The sequence below is a fragment of the Eubalaena glacialis genome, chromosome 17 (genome assembly GCF_028564815.1).
Source record: "Eubalaena glacialis isolate mEubGla1 chromosome 17, mEubGla1.1.hap2.+ XY, whole genome shotgun sequence".
Classification (NCBI taxonomy): Eukaryota; Metazoa; Chordata; class Mammalia; order Artiodactyla; family Balaenidae; genus Eubalaena; species Eubalaena glacialis.
The window spans coordinates 57,643,102-57,656,838 of NC_083732.1; the positions used below are offsets into that span (position 1 = coordinate 57,643,102).

General features: G+C 40.4%; 1 protein-coding gene and 1 pseudogene across 1 annotated transcript in view; both read left to right on the top strand.

Annotated features, from left to right (window-relative positions):
- Positions 1-13,737, top strand: part of OXR1 (oxidation resistance 1) — a 633,889-nt gene that overhangs the window by 15,365 nt on the left and 604,787 nt on the right. The gene's annotated exons all lie outside the window — the stretch shown is intronic.
- On the top strand, positions 1,072-2,451 carry LOC133077101 (elongation factor 1-gamma-like; annotated as a pseudogene).

Sequence of the window (13,737 nt, forward strand, 5' to 3'; positions counted from 1 at the left end):
TGGGACTTTTCAGGTTCTGGCAACAGTATATGAAAAGGCTTAAAAGTAGTGACAAAAGAAGAAAATAATAGGCTTTGAAGCATTAAAGAGAAGCCAGCAAGTTGAGGGCAGAGTAGCATGAGACAAGGATGGAGATGTCAGGATTCCAGATCATGCAGGGCATCCTTGGCCGTGTAAAAAAGACTGTGCATCTAACTTAAACTAAAATGTGAGTTGGTTTGTTCCTTAAGGTCAGCTTTACAGCTGTGTGGAAACAGATTAAAGAATACCCAATAGGACAAAATGTTTATTTTTTTTTTTAGTGAAAACTATGTCATTCATTGAACTATATCACCTCGATAATGGAAAATCATAATATCACCTAAAGTTAGATATTTTTAAATTTTACAACTGGTTATTAGACAATAGTCAGGTTTTCTTTTTTTTTTTAATTTATTTTTTTTTAATTTTATTTATTAATTTTTGGCTGTGTTGGGTCTTCGTTTCTGTGCGAGGGCTTTCTCTAGTTGCGGCAAGCGGGGGCCACTCTTCATCGCGGTGCACGGGCCTCTCACTATCGCGGCCTCTCTTGTTGCGGAGCACAGGCTCCAGACGCGCAGGCTCAGTAGTTGTGGCTCACAGGCCTAGTTGCTCCGCGGCATGTGGGATCTTCCCAGACCAGGGCTCGAACCCGTGTCCCCTGCATTAGCAGGCAGATTCTCAACCACTGCGCCACCAGGTTTTCTTTTTAATGGTAGTTGTTTCATCACTCCTGGAGATACCTAACATTTTATTTATGTTTTAGTAGTGATAAAAAAAACAATGCCTCTACTTCAGCTTCACTAAACTTCATTTTCATCAACACGTTGAGGAAATGGTTTTCTGTCTCAGTCGTCTGTGACCAGGGAGGGCATTCTGAGATATCTTTGTAGGATGCCTCTCTCTGTATCTGGGTATAGGCAAACCCGCAACTGGAGTTTTCTGATGAAAGTATTCCTCAGTAATCTTTGATACTGTCAAGTTCAAAAGCATCTTTTTGCCTCTGTTTAACTAAAATTAAAACTAATTTGGCCCTTTCTCTGCAGAATCACCATGGTGGCTGGGACCCTGTACCCATATTCTGAAAACTGACGGCCTTCAAGGCCCTCACTGCCACTCAGTGCAGCAGGGCTCAGGTCCGCGTGCTCTCCGCACCACCCCACTTCCATTTTGGCCAAACCAAACACACCCCCGAATTTCTCCATAAATTTCCTGCTGGCAAGGTTCCAGCCTTTGAGGGTGACGATGGATTCTGTGTGTTCGAGAGCAATGCCATTGCCTACCCTGTGAGCAACGAGGAGCTGCAGGGAAGTACTCCCGAAGCAGCAGCCCAGGTGGTGCAGTGGGTGAGCCTTGCTGATAGCGACATAGTCCCCCAGCCAGTACCTGGGTGTTCCCCACCTTGGGCATCATGCACCACAGCAAGCAGGCCACAGAGAATGCAAAGCAGGAGGTGAGGTGAATTCTGGGGCCGCTGGATGCTCACTTGAAGACAAGGACTTTTCCGGTGGGTGAACGTGTGATGCCGGCTGACATCACAGTTGTCTGCACCCTGGTGTGGCTTTATAAACAGGTTCTGGAGCCTTCTTTCTGCCAGGCCTTCCCTAATACAAACTGCTGGTTCCTCACCTGCATTAACCAGCCCCAGTTCCGGGCTGTCTTGGGGGAGGTGAAACTCTGTGAGAAAATGGCCCAGTGTGATGCTAAAAAGTTTGCAGAGAGCTAGCCTAAGAAGGACACCCCACGGAAAGAGAAAGCTTCTCGAGAAGAGAAGCAGAAGCCCCAGGCCGTGCGGGAGGAGGAGAAGAAGGCAGCTGCCCCTGCTCCTGAGGGGGAGCTGGGTGAATGTGAGCGGGCAGCGGCTGCTGAGCCGAAGGCCAAGGATGCCTTTGCTCCCCTGCCCAAGAGTACCTTTGCGATGGATGCATTTAAGCGCAAGTACTCCAACGAGGACACACTCTCCGTGGCGCTGCCGTACTTTGGGGAGCACGTTGATAAAGACGGTTGGTCCCTGTGGTACTCTGAGTACCGCTTCCCTGAAGAGCTCACCCAGACCTTCATGAGCTGCAGCCTCATCACTGCAGTGTTCCAGCGACTGGACAAACTGAGGAAGAATGCCTTTGCCAGTGTCATTCTCTTTGGAACCAACAATAGCGGCTCCATTTCTGGAGTCTGGGTCTTCCGAGGCCAGGAGCTTGCCTTTCCGCTGAGTCCAGATTGGCAGGTGGGCTATGAGTCGTACACATGGCGGAAACTGGATCCCAGCAGCGAGGAGACCCAGATGCTGGTTCGAGAATACTCTTCCTGGTGTGGGGCCTTCCAGCATGTGGGCAAAGCCTTCAATCAGGGCAAGATCTTCAGGTGACCATCTCTTGCCATCGCCTAGCTGCCTGCACCTGCCCTTCAGGGAGAATAGGGGTCATTAAAGGAAACTGAACATCAAACCCTTTCCTGCCCTGCCTCCTCTGTGGGTGATGGCTTCTTCAGAGGAGTAGATATGTTGAAGCAGGGTGTTGTCTATACCTGCAGGACCTCCCTGTGTGGGAGAGAAGTCTTCAAAAGAGCAGGAAGAGAGGCCTCTCCTCAGTTTTGATTTTTTTCTTTTTTTTTAATTGCCTTGCTTCTCCTGTGATGACCATCTTCTAGCCTACCTGGGAAAGATTGGATGTAGTTAGGAGGTGGTGACACGGGGCTTTGTAACTACCTAATTTCAGACCTTCCCGCATGAAGGGGGAGAATACCTGCTGACAGGGTGAGAGCACAGCATATGCAAAACGACTTAACACTACTTCCCTGCTTCCCACAGCTGCCCTGTGCGGTGGGGCGGCAGCCGTATCCAAGAGTCATAGTTTCAACACTTCAGACAAAGAGGCACAGACTCCTTGGAACAGATACTGGCCTGTGGGCCCTAACCTGGCTGTGAATCATCTCTGGGGTATCCCTACTTTCTAACAAGGAAGTGGGGTTCAGAGATTTAAGCAACTTGCCTGTGATCACACATCTTAGGTAGTGGAGGCAGGATTTTGAACCCAGTGGGTGTCACTGGAGCCTGTACCCTAAACACGCCCTAGCGCTTCCTGCAATGTAGAGCTGTCATAAATGTCCTTTAACAACCAAAAAAAAAAACCAAAACTAATTTGAATCACTTCATCCTTACATTTAATTCAGTTAGTGTCTTTCCTCATCTATTACCTTAGCCTCAATTTGTCAGCTGATATTTTTCTAAGCATCTCAAGGAGCTCAGAGTAAGCTAATTGTGGTTCTGTGGAGCTAGACCTTTGGGAGGAAAGAAAAAGCTGGTATCTACATTCCCTAATCTGTAATATCCTTTCCAATTCACGATATAAAATGACCTAACTCAACCAAATTAGCAGAAAACATGTAGGAGTTTAGCTTACATGGCCCTTAATGTGATTGCCGTCATGAAATCACGAAACGCATACAATTTTAAACTGATCTTGAAGTGAGATGAGTAGATGTTAAATAATACGCTATTTTCTCGCAATGTGTTTCAGTGACAAATTCCATTTTAAACAGTTACATGATTACAAGCTCTGAAATTAAATTTCATGATGAATAATTAGGCACCACTCTTCAGAGTCCCTGGGAGAAGTCACATTCTCTGCAGCACATACACTTGGAATAATCGATTGGGAGTCAATTGGCAAAATACTTCAGATTTAATTTGCAGTTCTGAAGGATCCTCCTTCACTTCAGCAGTTAGGGAGTCTGCTGCAGCCCCTCTTGTCCCATTTTGGTGGGGAAAAAAAGCAGGATTTTATCTTGCTTTGGTACTGTTTCACACTGTGGTATAAGATTCCTCAGTTGATTGTGAAAGATACTCATACAAGAGAGTTCCTATTTATTTAAACATCTTTTAGAATCACAGGTGGAAACAATGAAAAACATAATTTAAGAATTCTTGTTCACTGTTTTTTATTCTGGAATTCAGGGGATAGTTGATGTGGGAGTGTTGTATAGAAAAAAGACCCATGGCCTTTGTTTTGAGGAAAAAAATCTAGATTTCAGCCACTTAGGATCTGGAGCAAATGGGTTAAATTCTCTGTGTCTCAGTGGCTTTATCTGTAAAATGGGTATAGTAATATTTCTCAAAGTTGCTGTGAAGAGTAAATAATATTATAAATAAACGACTCCTCCCACAGTGCTTGGCCAGAGTAGACAGTTTTCTCTAAGGATGAAGTCTAGATCATTCCTTATTCACAGACCAGAGAAAGTTTATAAGGATGGTATTCAGTACTATTTCCATTTTCAAAAAATTTTACCTGCCTTGAATATAGACAAGACAGGGGTATGAGTGAAACATCGGTCTCTCCCCACAATAATGCTGCTTCCTCAGCCCAGTGTAGTCTGTCTGGGCTCTGCCACTGATGGAGAGCTGGATACTGGCAGTGTTGGTGAAAAGCAGGAGTCAGCAAACATTTTTTTTGTAAAAGATCAGATTGTGGGCAGAGACTTAACTCTGACAGTTTGTGTCCCATCGACTTAACTCTGCTGTTGTAGCGAGAAAGCAGCCATAGACAACATGTAAATAAATAAGTACACTGTTTTCCAATAAAACTTTATTTATGGACACTGAAATTTGAATTTCTAATAATTTTCACTTTTCACAAAATGTTACTCTTCTTTTGATTTTTTCCAACCACTTAAAAATGTAAAAGTATTTTAAAAAGAGAGAGTTGTGTGGCTTCACTCTTGTCAAAAAAGTAAGAGGCAAGGACATCCACAGAAAAATAGGGGATCAAGATCTGATGGGAAAGCAGTAGATGTTTTGGGATAAAACAGGAGTTTTAGAGTCAGACAGAACTGGGTTTGAATCCTATTTTCTCCCTTCATTGGCTCTCTGACTCTAAACACAAGGCTGCTGAACATCTCTCTCGCTCAGTGTTTTCATTTATAAAATGGTGATAAAAATACCTACCTGATTGGGCTATTGTAAGGATTAAATAAATTATTCTATACAAGGGTTCTTGTATACAGAAAGTACTTAATAAATGCCATTGTGACTAATCTTTTTGTTCCTATGTGGTAGGCAGAATAATGGCTCTCTAAAAATGTCCCTGTCCTGATCATAGGAACCTGTGAATAGATAGGTTATAATGCAAAGGGGAATTAAGGTTGCAAGGGTATTAAGGTTGCTAATCAGCTGACCTTCAGATGGGGGAGATTATCCTGGGTTATCCAGGTGGGCCAAGGTAATCACAAGGGTCCTTATAAGTGGAAGAGGAGGTAGAACAGAGAAAACCAGAGAGATGGCAGTGAAGAGGAGGACTTCCCCAACATTACTGGCTTTAAAGATGGGAGGGAGCCACAAACCAAGGAATGCCAGCAGCTTCTAGATGCTGGAAAAGGTGAGCAAATGGATTATCTCCTAGAGCCACCTAAAAGAAATGCAGCCCTGCCAAACCTTGATTTTAGCTTAGTGAGACTCATTTTGGACTTCTGTCTTCCAGAACTATAGGATAATAAATTTGTGTTGTTTTAAGGCACTAAGTTTATAGTAATTGGTTTCAGCAGCAATAGGAAACTAATACATACTGTTACTATTATTATCCATGCGAAGAAAGCTAGTTGTCCAAAAAAGTATATGCTTCCCCCTTCCTTAGTGCAGAGATTTTTATGGAACTGGGTGCTGTCAAAAATCGAGAAATAGCACAATTAAAACCACCAAATTAATAAATAATAAATTCAGTAAGAGTTATTGTGTATCTAAGAACAATTTGCAAACTGGGAGCTTTCAAATTCAAAGACTCCCATGAATCTCCGGGGTGTGGTGTTACAAGATGGCTTATAAAGTGAAAATGAGGATGCTGTTAACCTTTACAATGATGGGTTATTACAATGGGGGTTTCCAGATGGTAGGGGATTGGTAAAAAGTGATTATCTCATACCATTTTTAGGAAGATGGCTTAAGTTTCTTTTCTGATTGTCACATGCATTTACAAGAAATAACCTAAGTATTGCTTATATTCATGAAATGAGATTTAGATTTACTAACATGGCTTTTGTCTGCTCAGGGAATTCTCAGATCTGGACTCCATTTTATATTTAATTTGAACAGTTTTTCCCTTTTGTTCATTCTCTCCGCAAGCTTAGAGTGTGACTAACTAGTAGAGTGTTACTCGCCATTGCCACAGTTAATGGAGTCAGGCTGAAAAATCACATATTTGTTGTTTCCATTGCTTGAGTAGTCAGGATGGAGGGTCATGTAGTCGCTCTTCCCAACAGTTGCCTGTCATCGTGGATGTGGGCGGACAGGTCATTTAGTTCCTCCAGTTGTCTAATCCTCATGGATATCATTTGATGTGTGAGTGGCTGCTGAAAGGCATTTTAAATTGCCCTTGAGAGGATACAAGGCACTAGAGAGGTTAATATGATGACTCTAAGGAGAGTATTAGCCAAGGATTGAAAAATTCCCCAGAACAGAGATTCGCAGGAGACAATATTTAACCAATTAAATAAATCAAATGGGTTATAATAAGATACAGCATTCACTTTTTTTTTTTTTTTATGGATAATGTGTATGTATTTGGGTTTCAATTTTTTCTGAGTTATTTACACAGGCTCAACATGGTGTATTAGCAATCACACATCCTCATGATTACTTAGGACAAGATGAACATATGTATGTTTTCTTTTCAGGAGGTGAAATGAAAGTTCACCTGAAATGTTTTTTTTGTTTGTTTGTTTGTTTTTAAAATATCTATCTATTCATTTTTGGCTGCACTGGGTCTTAGTTGTGTCACGTGGGATCTTTATTTGCAGCATTTGGGCTTCTTAGTTGCAGCATACGAACGCTTAGTTGTGGCATGCATGTGGGATCCAATTCCCTGACCAGGGATCAAACCCAGGCCCCCCGCATTGGGAGAGCGGAGTCCTACCCACTTGACCACCAGGGAAGTCCCTGAAATGTTTTCATTTCAGGAGGTGAATGAAGTTTTACCATTCTCAGTAAAACTTGGTTCCGATGATCTGTCTCCCTCCGCTGTCTCTCACGCCTCCCAGCCAGTCTTCAGCCCACTTGGCCGGGAACTGCTCCCCTCAAAGCTGCCAACCACCTCTGTGCTCCTGAACTCGGATACTTCTCTGTCCTCACCTTGGCCGCTCCGCAGGATCTGACCCAGCTGACTCCTCCCTCCCTGAAGCCCTTTTTTCTCTTGGCTTCCCAGAGACCACCCACCACACCGTCCTGGTGTGACCCCACCTCTGGCCTCCTGTTCAGTCTCCTCTGCCGCCCTCTCTTCTTTCCAGCCTCTAAATGGTCAGGGGCTGCAGAGCCCAGCTCCGTTTGCCCTCCCCCGCAGGCTGATCTCACCCAGCCCTGCTTTCAGTATCACACAGCCTGACGGCTTCCACATTTCTATCTCCGGCTGGCACCTCTCCTGTATACCCAAAAAAAAAGAAAAAGAAAAAAAAGTGTTTTTTAAAAAATACAGGCTTTTTATTTATTTTATTTTTATTTATTTTTTAAATTAATTTATTTATTTTTGGCTGCGTTGGGCCTTCGTTGCTGCCCGCAGGCTTTCTCTAGTTGCGGGGAGCGAGGGCTACTCTTCGTTGGGGTGCGCGGGCTTCTCATTGCGGTGGCTTCTCTTGTTGTGGAGCACGGGTTCTAGGCACATGGGCTTCAGTAGTTGTGGCACGCAGGCTCAGTAGTGTGGCTTGCAAGCTCTAGAGCGCAGGCTCAGCAGTTGCAGCGCACAGGTTTGGTTGCTCCCCGGCGTGTGGGATCTTCCCGGACCAGGGCTTGAACCCGTATCCCCTGCAGTGGCAGGCGGACTCTTATTAACCACTGCGCCACCAGGGAAGTCCTAAGGTGTTGTAGGTGAGCTTCTACCTAAATCAGGCCTCTATGTGACGTGAGCAATCAAGTAATTTAATGAGATGCATTTCTATGGAAACAAAAGAAAAACAAAGTTTAATTTTAAACAAAGATTAAAAGGTTAACAGAGGTTAAAGTTCAAGTAAATTACCAATTCAGTTTCTGCGTCTGGGGAGCAGCCAGTTGAGAAAATTTCTAGATTTGAGTTTGAAGCATCCCTACATGGTGGAATGAGGTTGGCAGTTTCAGTCTAACGAATTTTCCTGGTTTGCAGTTTGACTGGATCTGATGTTATTGGGTGTTCTGGTGAACTCTCTTAAGTGGCCCATATAGCAACAGGCATGAAGGTTGTCCACATATGATCTGTTGTGGTACTTTCTGTGAAGTTTACAAGTAGATAACAAAACCTCAAAGACAATGAACAGGACTAGAATCTGATAACCGGTACACCAGAGTTATCTATTGAAATACATTTTTTTATAGTCATCACATTTTTATCAAAGATACCGTGAAACAAATTTGTTTGTAAAGTAAGTCTAATCTTATTAAACTTGGCTTGATTATTTACATAAATATAAGAATAATGAGTCTATGCATTTTCTTAAAAATGACATTTCAATCAAACTTGGGTCATATCTAAGGGACTTTACTGGCTTCATAAAGTCAACCTCAGTTCTTTAAATTGTTTAGTGATAAGGAATCTCAGATTAGACCTCTAAAGTCTCTTTAAGCTAAGCAGTTTAGCCTAATTGTTTTCTATTGTTTCTATTGTCTAATTGTTTTCTATTATACAAGGAGAACAGATTCTTATTGAACTTATATAAGTACATATATTGTCATGAAAAATAAGAATATTTAATAAGAGTTTCTGAATTCTGGAGGGATCAGGGCGGGAGAATAACAAATGTTTCAACTTTTGTTGACAAAAATATATTTTATCATATTGCTGTAAGTTATATATAGCTTAAAAGGGAGGAGGAAAAAAAAAGAGGCCTTTAAATCTGGAAAACAAAACATTGAAGAGCAATGTTTTGAATGAAGTCATGAAAATTATGATTATCTTCATCAGTACATTCAATCTCCTGTAATTCTTATTTTGCTTCATCTTGGGTTAGCAGCTTTATGAATCATTTTTCCATTAGTTTCAGAAATTCTTACCTAGTTCAGTGTTACAATCTTAAAGTGATCAGAAACTTGTATTCTACAGTACTTGTCAAGGTTTTTTCCAGGCATATCTTTGAAGACGAAGCACATTTGCCTATAGTTGATTGTAAATGCTTACAGAGAAGAATTGAGAATAAAACAATGACCATGAATGACAAAAGACTTAAAAATATTCATGGTTAAAGATCTGTTGATAGTTCATACCTACACAAAAAGTAATGCAATTGATGAGTAAATTTGGTTATATTTGTGATATACAGTATTTTAAGATACTAGTTGGAATCATGACTGATAACATTGTACCAGGCCATATCAGAATTTTAGGAATTTCATATAATTTCTGAATTACTTATATTAATAAGATATACCTATGTAAATATAATCTAAGGAGGTTAAATATTATTTTTATTTGACAATATTTCCTATGCAATTTAACATCAAATAAGCTTAAATAAATGAACATTTCTCTTTTATAAGGAGAGAGAAGAAATCTTTTGATCTTCCAGGAGCCCTCTGGAAAATCCCAAAGTTAGTTCAAGGTCAAAAAGACTTCATTCAAAATTTGATTTGAGGAAGTTTGTCCAAAATGTCAAGAGGTTTAAAACATTTGATCAAATAGGAGCATAAGTCACTGTGAAACAATATTTAGTTATTCCTTTAACCAAAGTGACAATGAAAAGATTTGCATTGCAAATACAGAAAGTTACCTGGTTATAAAAACAAACAAACAAACAAAAACCCTTAGCTCATTTAAGATGGAAAAGACTCAGTTTTTCTAAGTAATCAAAGTCCTGATAAAGGCTATGTAGAACATAGGAAATATTTTCTAAGATGCAGAATCTTTGTTTTCCTAGGCAGATTACATTTACATAAAGAAAAACCCTTTATAAATTTTACTAAGAGTGGATCAATAATCTACAAAATTTGTGGCTTTAACAGAGAGAAAATTAAACTCTAGTTTTGTATCAGTACATCAGTGAGCTCATTTAAGGAAAACCTTATAAATCTGTTCAATTTAGCCAGCTTTGACCTCACAACATAATTTCTTTTCCACAAACCTTCTGAAAAATTTCTATATCCATTTAGGATTTATCTCCTTTTTCCTTTTGTTCTGGAATAACCAGTGCTTTTATTTTAGACAACATTACTTTTTCTTTAACAAAAATACACACTATATTCCTTGCGTACTCTTCATGTCAAAATACATCCCATTTTCTTCCCATACTTTGCATACAAAGTTGTTTCCCTTCACTCGTACTGTTTCTATTTTTATATATTGTAGTAATTCTATTTTTATATATTGATTATAAATTTTTACTATTAGTAACCTTTACTTTCCAGTGGAAACTACGAAACAGGCAATTGTGAAGTATCATATATTCGCATCCTGTAGTAGACTCACAAACTTATAAATACGTAATTAAAATTTGTAATTTTTTAGAAACGTTTTTCACACTACCCTTTTCTAAATGTGGCAGAAGGCATATTTATTAATAGACCCAAATATCTTTTGTTTCTATAAAAATTAAGCCAAAAGTAGATAGATTTAAACTTATATTTAGCAACCTATGTCTCAGTATGTTATCTTCTTGGAAATGATCTTGATATTCAATGAATATCCATTATTTAGTTTAACTTAGTATAAACTTTTATCTCATTCATATTTATTTAAACTATTTGTTTTTAACAATTATGCTTAAACATTTTTCTCACCACCTTAATGTTCAGATGTCTGAATTCCCAAGATTCACATATTACATCAAGCTTGGCCTCTTGGTCTCCTGATACCCAGAGCCATATCCTCTCATTGTGCTGCTTGGTCTTGTGAGTGAGTGTGTGTGTGTGTGTGTGTATGTGTGTGTGTGTGTGTGTGTGTGTGTGTGTGTGTGTGTGGAATATATGTATGTATATACACATTAACATATAAGAAATTAGCATGACCTAAAAGATTTTTGTAAATTACCTTGCTCATGATGCTGATTTTAAGGGACTAAATTTCTGCTGCTTTATTATTCATCTTGCTTTTTTTCTTCTTTATTGAATGGTTTCTACCTCACTGTTTATGTATTCTCCAGATAGTAACAGTGAAAGGGAAGGTAGAAAGACTCCAAACTTTTCCTGGCTTACCATTTTACCTTGTCCAATTTCAAAGAGTGATTTGAATTTAAAGACAATCATACCCCTGTTTGCTTGAAACTGGTGTCTCCATTCAAAATTCAGTGACGAAAAATGAGAAGTCTGGCACTGGGAAGAACCTGTTGGAGAATAAAAGAAAGATATCTAATGGGGAATTAAATTTCTGTGGTGTGATGTTAAAGAGAATTTTTTCCACTGTTGCCTTACTCAATCATAAATAAGAAATCTATTGTTCTGGATGTGTTTTAGTTCAGGCTGCTATGAAAAAAATATGATAGACTGGATGGCTTAAACAAGCGAAATTTATCCCTTACAGTTCTGAAGGCTGGGAAGTCCAACATCAGATGCTGGTTAATTGGGTTCCTAGATTGCGGATGGATACCTTTTTGCTGTATCCTCACAGAGCAGAAAGAGGGGAAGAAAGCTCTCTCATCTCCCATCATGAGAGTTCTACCTAATTACCTTCCGAAGTCCCCATCTCCAAATATCATCACATTTGGGGATTAGTGTTTCAACTTATGAATGTTGGGGAAACACAAACATTCAGTCCATAGCAAGGTGGGTTGTGAAGGTGCATCTCTTTTGGCTTTGTGATGGTGTGATGATTGATGACTCAGGGTAGGCAGACACCACCCAAAAAGACTCACATAGGGGTACCACAATGCAGATGGAGAGTACACCAAAGTAGGAGTTAGGAGTTGGCAGTTCTGCTTTATGTTTTATCAACTGAACATACTCAGTGACTCTGGGTCATGGTTTTTCCTTCCATATCATGAGATCTGCTCTCTGTAATCATGCACAAGTTTTTTCTTTTTTTTTTTAAGATGTTAGCTATGAGTTTTTCTTTTTTTTTTTTTTAATTAATTAATTTATTTATTTAGTTTTGGCTGTGTTGGCTCTTCGTTTCTGTGCGAGGGCTTTCTCTAGTTGCGGCGAGCGGGGGCCACTCTTCATCGCGGTGCGCGGGCCTCTCACTATCGTGGCCTCTCTTGTTGCGAAGCACAGGCTCCAGACGCGCAGGCTCAGTAGTTGTGGCTCACGGGCCTAGTTGCTCCGCGGCATGTGGGATCCTCCCAGACCAGGGCTCGAACCCGTGTCCCCTGCATTAGCAGGCAGATTCTCAACCACTGCGCCACCAGGGAAGCCCCATGCACGAGTTTTTTGATCCAAAGGTAAATGTGTTGGGAAAAGCTTTTGAGAAAATAAACTGATATTAACATAAGTATCAGACCCAGAACGTATGATACATCCAGTTCCTTGGCAATCCCAGCCTCTTCACAAAGATGGCCTGTTCTACTGAAAAATCTGAAAAAAATCTTCTGAGTCATGCAGGTTGTATCACTGCCAAAAGAACTCTTCAGAAAGTGTAACCATGGAAACAGCACACTAGACATCTCAAGGGGTGTATAAAAACATCTGAAAACTGACAGTCAGAAGGAGTACTTGGCGAACGCTGGGAAAGGTGAAAGTCTGTGCCTACCTTGTGGGTGAAAAAAGGACCTTTTGATTGATATTGCTGCTCTGAAAAGTCTAAGCAAAAGGTCTAAAAGCAAGAATCCTGACGTCTGAGCAGAATCTGGCAACTACGTCACAGCTGGCATATGTGATCTGCAACATGGGGATCCTGTAGCGACTGAGAATCTTTAGTCTGAATTTATCTACAGTAACACCTCAGACAGCCTTGGCAGCCTGAAAAGCTCTGCCGCCATCAATTCTATTATTTGATGGTTGATCTCTTTATTTAGTAGAACTCCAGAGAAAGTGTACCTCTGCACAGGATGAAGGAAGCTGTCTCTAAACTCCCTGTTACACACATTAAACCACACTGCTCTCCTTATCACCCAGTTATTTTAATGAAAACAAAATGAGTTTACTTACATGGGTATTTATGTTATTTACTTCCATCTGTAACACACAGATTGATTCTTGCAAAAAAATTTAACTAGAGAGCGTACTGGGCAAGAGTTTTTCTTCCCACTTGTTAATCCCCTTCCTTCTGAGAGGCAAACTTATTTACCAGTGATGTATATAACCTTTAAATTCCTTTCCTATACATCCTACAGTTTACTGCTTTGGGTTTGGGGTTTATTATTTATTGATAAGTTTTGACCTCCAAAGTGCTTTTTTCCACTTAACTATGTTTGTTTTTTTTTTTTAACATCTTTATTGGAGTATAATTACTTTACAATGGTGTGTTAGTTTCTGCTTTATAACAAAGTGAATCAGCTATACATATACATACATCCTCATATCTCCTCCCTCTTGCGTCTCCCTCCCACCCTCCCTATCCCACCCCTCTAGGTGGTCACAAAGCACCAAGCTGATCTCCCTGTGCTATGCGGCTGCTTCCCACTAGCTATCGATTTTACATTTGGTAGTGTATATATGTCCATGCCACTCTCTCACTTCGTCCCAGCTTACCCTTCCCCTCCCCGTGTCCTCAAGTCCATTCTCTATGTCTGCGTCTTTATTCCTGTCCTGCCCCTAGGTTCTTCAGAACCTTTTTTTAAAATTTTTTTTAGATTCCATATATATGTGTTAGCATATGGTATTTGTTTTTCTCTTTCTGACTTACTTCA